The following is a 6000-nucleotide window of genomic DNA, read 5'->3' as shown; positions in this document are numbered from 1 at the left end:
GTAGACAGTGGTATTCCCCAAGGGTCAGTGCTGGGGCCACTATATATAACAAAATGACCTGGATATTGGAATACAAAGTAGAACTTCTAAATTTGCCGATGACACCAAACTTGGGGGTGTGGCCAGCAGTGATAATGATACCAATTGACTGCAACAGGGCATAGAAAGGCTAGCAGAATAGTAGCAGATGGAATTTAATACAGAGAAGTGTGAGGTGATGCATTTTGGCAGAAGGAACAGGGAGAGGCAATATACACTTAATGGCACAGTTTTAAAGAGTGTGCAGGGACAGAGGGACCTGGGAGTTAATGTGCATAGGTCCCTGAAGGTGGCGGGACATATTGAGAGAGTGGTTAACAAAGCATATGCGATCTTGGGCTTCATAAATAGAGGTATTGAGTACAAAAGGAGAAGTTATGCTGAACCTTTATAAAGCGCTGGTTAGGCCACAACTGGAGTATTGCATCCAGTTCTGGTCACCACACTTTAGGAAGGAAGTGAAGGCACTTGAGAGGGTGCAGAGGAGATTTACCAGAATGGTTCTGGGGATTGGGGATCTTAGCTACAAGGACAGGTTGGAGCAGCTGGATTTGTTTTCATTAGAGCAAAGGAGGGGTGATTTGATAGAGGTGTACAAGATTATGACGGGATTGGATAGGCTAGATGGGGAAAGGCTGTTCCCACTAGTTGATGGTACAAGGACTAGGGGACAAAGATTTAAGGTTTTGGGCAAGAGATACAGGGGGAACGTGAGGAAAAACTTTTTTACGAAGCGAGTGGTGATGTCCTGGAATTCGCTGCCGACGGAAGTAGTGGAAGTGAAGACACTCAATGTTTTCAAGGGGAGACTAGATAGGCACTTGAGGGAAATAAACTTGCATTGCAGGGCTTCGAGGATAGAGTGGGCGACTGGGACTGACTGGATTACTCTACAGAGAGCCGGCATGGACAGTATAAATACAGGGGCCTGTGAGTGCAGCCAGCACAGAGTGAACAACTGCGAGTTTGGCAAGTGTGGGAGTTCGGGGAAGGAGGTGCTTGCTTTTCTTAACGTCTCCCGCAGAGCGGCGGCAGCAGACCTCAGCGTGAGCAGACCGAGGCCCGAGAGCGGGGATAAAAGCAGCAACAGACCTGCATCAACAAGACAAAACGGCAGTGTGACTTTTCAGGTAAGTGATTGGTAGTGACTGTGGGCTAAGTTTTAAGTTAACATATAACAATTTTTAAAACTAAACTTAATTAAATAAACTAAACGAGGTAAATAATTTGATTTAATACAAAACTAATTAAACAAATAAAATATTGGGAGATCAGGAGACGTGTTGCTGCTGCAATATGTGGAAGCTTGTGGACATTTTTGTCCAGGGCGACTACATCTGCGGCAACTGTCTGCAGCTCGAGGAGCTTCGGCTCCGAGTTGAGGAGCTGGAGTCCGAGCAGCAGACATTGCGAGACATCAGGGAGAAAGTTACCAGGGCCTTTTGCTCCAGGAGGCAGCCACACCCCTTAGATTAAATACTTTAGAATTGACACGTGGCCAGGGACAGGAGGGTGTGACTGCGAGTGAGGGAGGTACGGGGAACCAGGAGGTAGTATTACAAGAGCCTCAGTCCCTGCACTTGTCCAATAGATTCGAGGTTCTTGCAACCCATGTGGACAAGAGCAGCGACTGCGGGGTGAATGAGCAAACTGACCATGGCACCGTGGTACAGGAAACCCTTCAAGTGGGGGGCGGGGAGTAAAAAGGGAGGTGGTTGTAGTAGGTAACAGTATAGTTAGGGGGATATACACTGTTCTCTGCAGCCAGGAGCACGAGTCCTGAAGGCTATGTTGCCTACCCGGTGCCAGGGTAAAGGACATCTCCTCCGGACTGGAGAAGAACGTGGAGTGGGAGGATCCAGTTGTCGTGGTCCACATAGGTACCAACGACATAGGTAGGACAAAGAAAGGAGGTTCTGCTGAGAGAGTTTGAGCAACTAGGGACTAAATTAAAAAGCAGAACCACAAAGGTCATAATCTCTGGATTAGTACTGGAGCCACGAGCAAATTGGCATAGAGTCAATAGGATCAGGGAGATGAATGCGTGGCTCAAAGACTGGTGTGGGAGAAGTGGGTTTCAATTCGTGGGGCACTGGCGCCAGTACTGGGGAAAGAGAGAGCTGTTCCGTTGGGACAGACTACACTTGAACCGTGCTGGGACCAGAGTTCTAGCGAATCGAATAACTAGGGAGGTAAGGGGTGGGGAGGGTCCCGGTGGAGAGAAATTTAGAATGCTAAAAAGACAAGGAAGCAGTGCAGGAAAGTGATTGTGGTAAAGATAACCAGATTGTGTCAGGAAGGGACAGAGCGTACAAACAAAGGAGTGCACTAACAAATAGGGTCCGGGTAAGAAAAAATGGTAATAAGACAAATAGGGCCATAGTACAAAAAAATGTTAAGATGTCTAAAAATGTTAAGTCAAATCTAAAGGCATTGTATCTGAATGCACGAAACACTCGGAATAAGGTAGACGAATTAACAGCGCAAACAGATACGATATAATTGCGATTACGGAGACATGGCTGCAGTGACCAAGGCTGGGAGCTGAATATCCAAGGATATTTGATATTTAGGAAGGACAGACAAAAAGGAAAAAGAGAGGTGGGGTGGCATTGTTAGTAATGGATGAACTCAGAGCAATAGTGAGAAAGAATATTGGCTCAGAAAATCAAGATGTAGAATCAGACTGGGTGGAGCTAAGAAGCACTAAGGGGCAGAAAACATTGGTGGGAGTTGTGTAAAGGCCTCCAAACAGTAGTGGTAATGTAGGGGATGGCATCAAACAGGAAACTAGAGATGCATGTAACAAGGGTACTACAGTAATCATGGGTGACTTTAATCTACATATAGACTGGACAAACCAAATTAGCAATAATACTGTGGAGGATGAATTCCTGGACTGTGTACGAGATTTTTTTTTTTTTTTTAATAAAAAGAGCAGTACGTTGAGGAGCCAACTAGGGAACAGGCTATCCTAGATTGGGTACTGTGCAAAGAGAAGGGGTTAATTAATAATCTTGTTGTGCGGGATCCTTTAGGGAAGAGTAACCATAACATGATAGAATTCTTCATTAAAATGGAAAGTGAAGATGTCCAATCCGAAACTAGGGTCCTTAATCTAAACAAAGGAAACTACAATGGTATGAGGAGTGAGTTGGCTATGATAGATTGGGGAGCTTCATTAAAAGGCATGACAGTTGTTAGGGAATGGCTAACATTTAAGGAACGAATGCATGAATTGCAACAGTTATACATTCCTTTCTGGTGCAAAAACACAAAAGGAAAAGCGGCCCAACCATGGCTAACAAAAGAAATTAAGGATAGCGTTAGATCCAAAGAGAAGTCATATAAAGTTGCCAGAAAAAGTAGCAAGCCTCAGGACTGGGAGCAGTTTAGAGTTCAGCAAAAAAGGACCAAGAGATTGATTAAGAGGGGAAAAAGAGAGTATGAGAGTAAACTTGCAAGGAACATAAAAGAGGATTGTAAAAGCTTCTACAAGTATGTAAAAAGAAAAAGATTAGTGAAGACAAATGTAGGTCCCTTACAGTCAGAAATGGGAGAATTTATAATGGGGAACAAGGAAATGGCAGAGCAATTAAACAAATACGTTCATTCTGTCTTCATGGAAGAGGACGCAAATAACTTCCCAGAAATGTTAGGGAACCAAGGGTCTGGTAAGAAGGAGGAATTAAAGGAAATTAGTATGAGTAAAAATATAGTGCTGGAGAAATGAATGAGACTGAAAGCTGGTAAATCCCCAGGGCCTGATAATCTGCATCCCAGAGTACGAAAAGAGGTAGCCATGGAAATAGTGGTTGTCATCTTCCAAAATTCTATAGATTATGGAACAGTTCCTGCAGATTGGAGGGTGGCAAATGTAACCCAACTATTTAAAAGAGGGAGAGAAAACAGGGAACTACAGACCGGTTAGCCTAACATCAGTAGTAGGGAAATGCTAGAGTCTATTATAAAGGACGAGATAACAGGACACTTGGAAAATATCAAAGATTAGACAAAGACAACATGGATTAATGAAAGGGAAATCATGTTTGACAAACCTAGTGGAGTTTTTTGAGGATGTAACTGGTAGAATAGATAAGGGAGAACCAGTGGATGTAGTGTATTTGGATTTTCAGAAGGCCTTTGATAAAGTCCCACATAAGAGGTAAGTGTACAAAATTAAAGCACATGGCATTGGGGGTAATATACTGGCATGGAATCAAAATTGGCTAAGACAGGAAACAGAGAGTAGGAATAAATGGGTCTTTTTTGGGGTGGCAGGCGGTGACTAATGGGGTACCGCAGGGATCAGTGCTTGGGCCCCAGCTATTCATCACTATATATATATATCAATGATTTGGATGAGGGAAGCAAATATATTTCCAAGTTTGCTGACAACACAAAACTAGGTGGGATTGTGAGTTGTGAGGATACAAAGAGGCTTCAAGGTGATTTAGACAAGTTGAGTGAGTGGGCACATACATGGCAGATGCAGTAGAACATGGATAAATATGAAGTTATCCACTTTGGTAGGAAAAACAGAGTATTATTTAAATGGTGATAGATTGGGAAATGTTTATGTACAGAGGGACCTGGGTGTCCTTGTACACCAGTCACTGGAAGCAAACATGCAGGTGCAGCAAGCAGTTAGGAAGGCAAATGGTATGTTGGCCTTCATTGTAAGAGGATTTGAGTACAGGAGCAAGGATGTCTTACTACAGTTATACAGGGCCTTGGTGAGACCACACCTGGAGTACTGTGTGCCGTTCTGGTCTCCTTACCCAAGAAAGGATATACTTGCCATAGAGGGAGTGCAGCGAAGGTTCACCAGACTGATTCCTGGGATGGCAGGACTGTCGTATGAGGAGAGATTGGGTCGACTAGGCCTGTATTCACTAGAGTTTAGAAGAATGAGAGGGGATCTCATTGAAACATATAAAATTCTGACAGGGCTAGACAGACTGGATGCAGGGAGGATGTTTCTCCTGGCTGGGGGGACGGGTCAAGAACCAGGGGTCACAGTCTCAAGATACAGGGTAGGATATTTAGGACTGAGATGAGGAGAAATTTCTTCACTCAGAGGATGGTGAACCTGTGGAATTCTCTACCACAGAAGGCTGTGGAGGCTAAGTCACTGGTATATTTAAGGATAGATTTCCAGACACAAAAGGCATCAAGGGGTATGGGGAGCGTGGGAATATGGTATTGAGATAGAGGATCAGCCATGATCATATTGAATGGCGGAGCAGGCTCGAAGGGCCTACTCCTGCTCCTATTTTTCTATGTTTCTGTGTCATTATGACTATGACTGATGAACTGGATATGCAGATAGTGTTAGATGAAGTAGGGTGGCAGGAGGCTTGTATGGAGTATAATCACCGGCTTAGACCAATTGCGCTGAATGGCCTGTTTCTGTGCTGTAAATTCTTTGTAACAGCAGAGAACTTGCTGTTGATACGCTCTGTCCCCATTTTATGTCTTTTATTACAAAAATTACTTTTCATTTGAGACAAACAATATTGTGTTTTAAGAAATTAATATAATTGACAGCAAAAATAGCCATTCATAAAAGATGAAGTTTGTAAGCCCACCCCATCCACTTTAAAAGAAATGCAAAATTTGCTGGCAGAATTTTGCTGGTTAATTCTTTTTGTATCAAAACATAGAAACAGCGTAAAACTTGAGCTTTTGAACTCTATTGGTAATGTATAAAACAATGCACGAACAAGGAAATATATGATGGACTCCATGGCATCATTACACAAACAGCCAGCTGTAGGAGTTTATCAACCCTCTCTGTCTAGTCCTCCAGGGTCCTGGCCTACACTCATTCCTCAAATCAACACTGCCAAAGCAGATCAACTGATTATTTACTACTTGCAGGGCCTTGCTAGGTACATTCTGCTTTCCACCTTTGCCTAGATAACAAGTGACTTTAAAATAATTCATTAGCTGTGAAGT

This window comes from Somniosus microcephalus, chromosome 7 (genome assembly GCF_052327205.1).
Source record: "Somniosus microcephalus isolate GS21.2 chromosome 7, FLI_Smic_1.0, whole genome shotgun sequence".
Lineage (NCBI taxonomy): Eukaryota > Metazoa > Chordata > Chondrichthyes > Squaliformes > Somniosidae > Somniosus > Somniosus microcephalus.
This window is presented reverse-complemented; position numbering follows the sequence as displayed.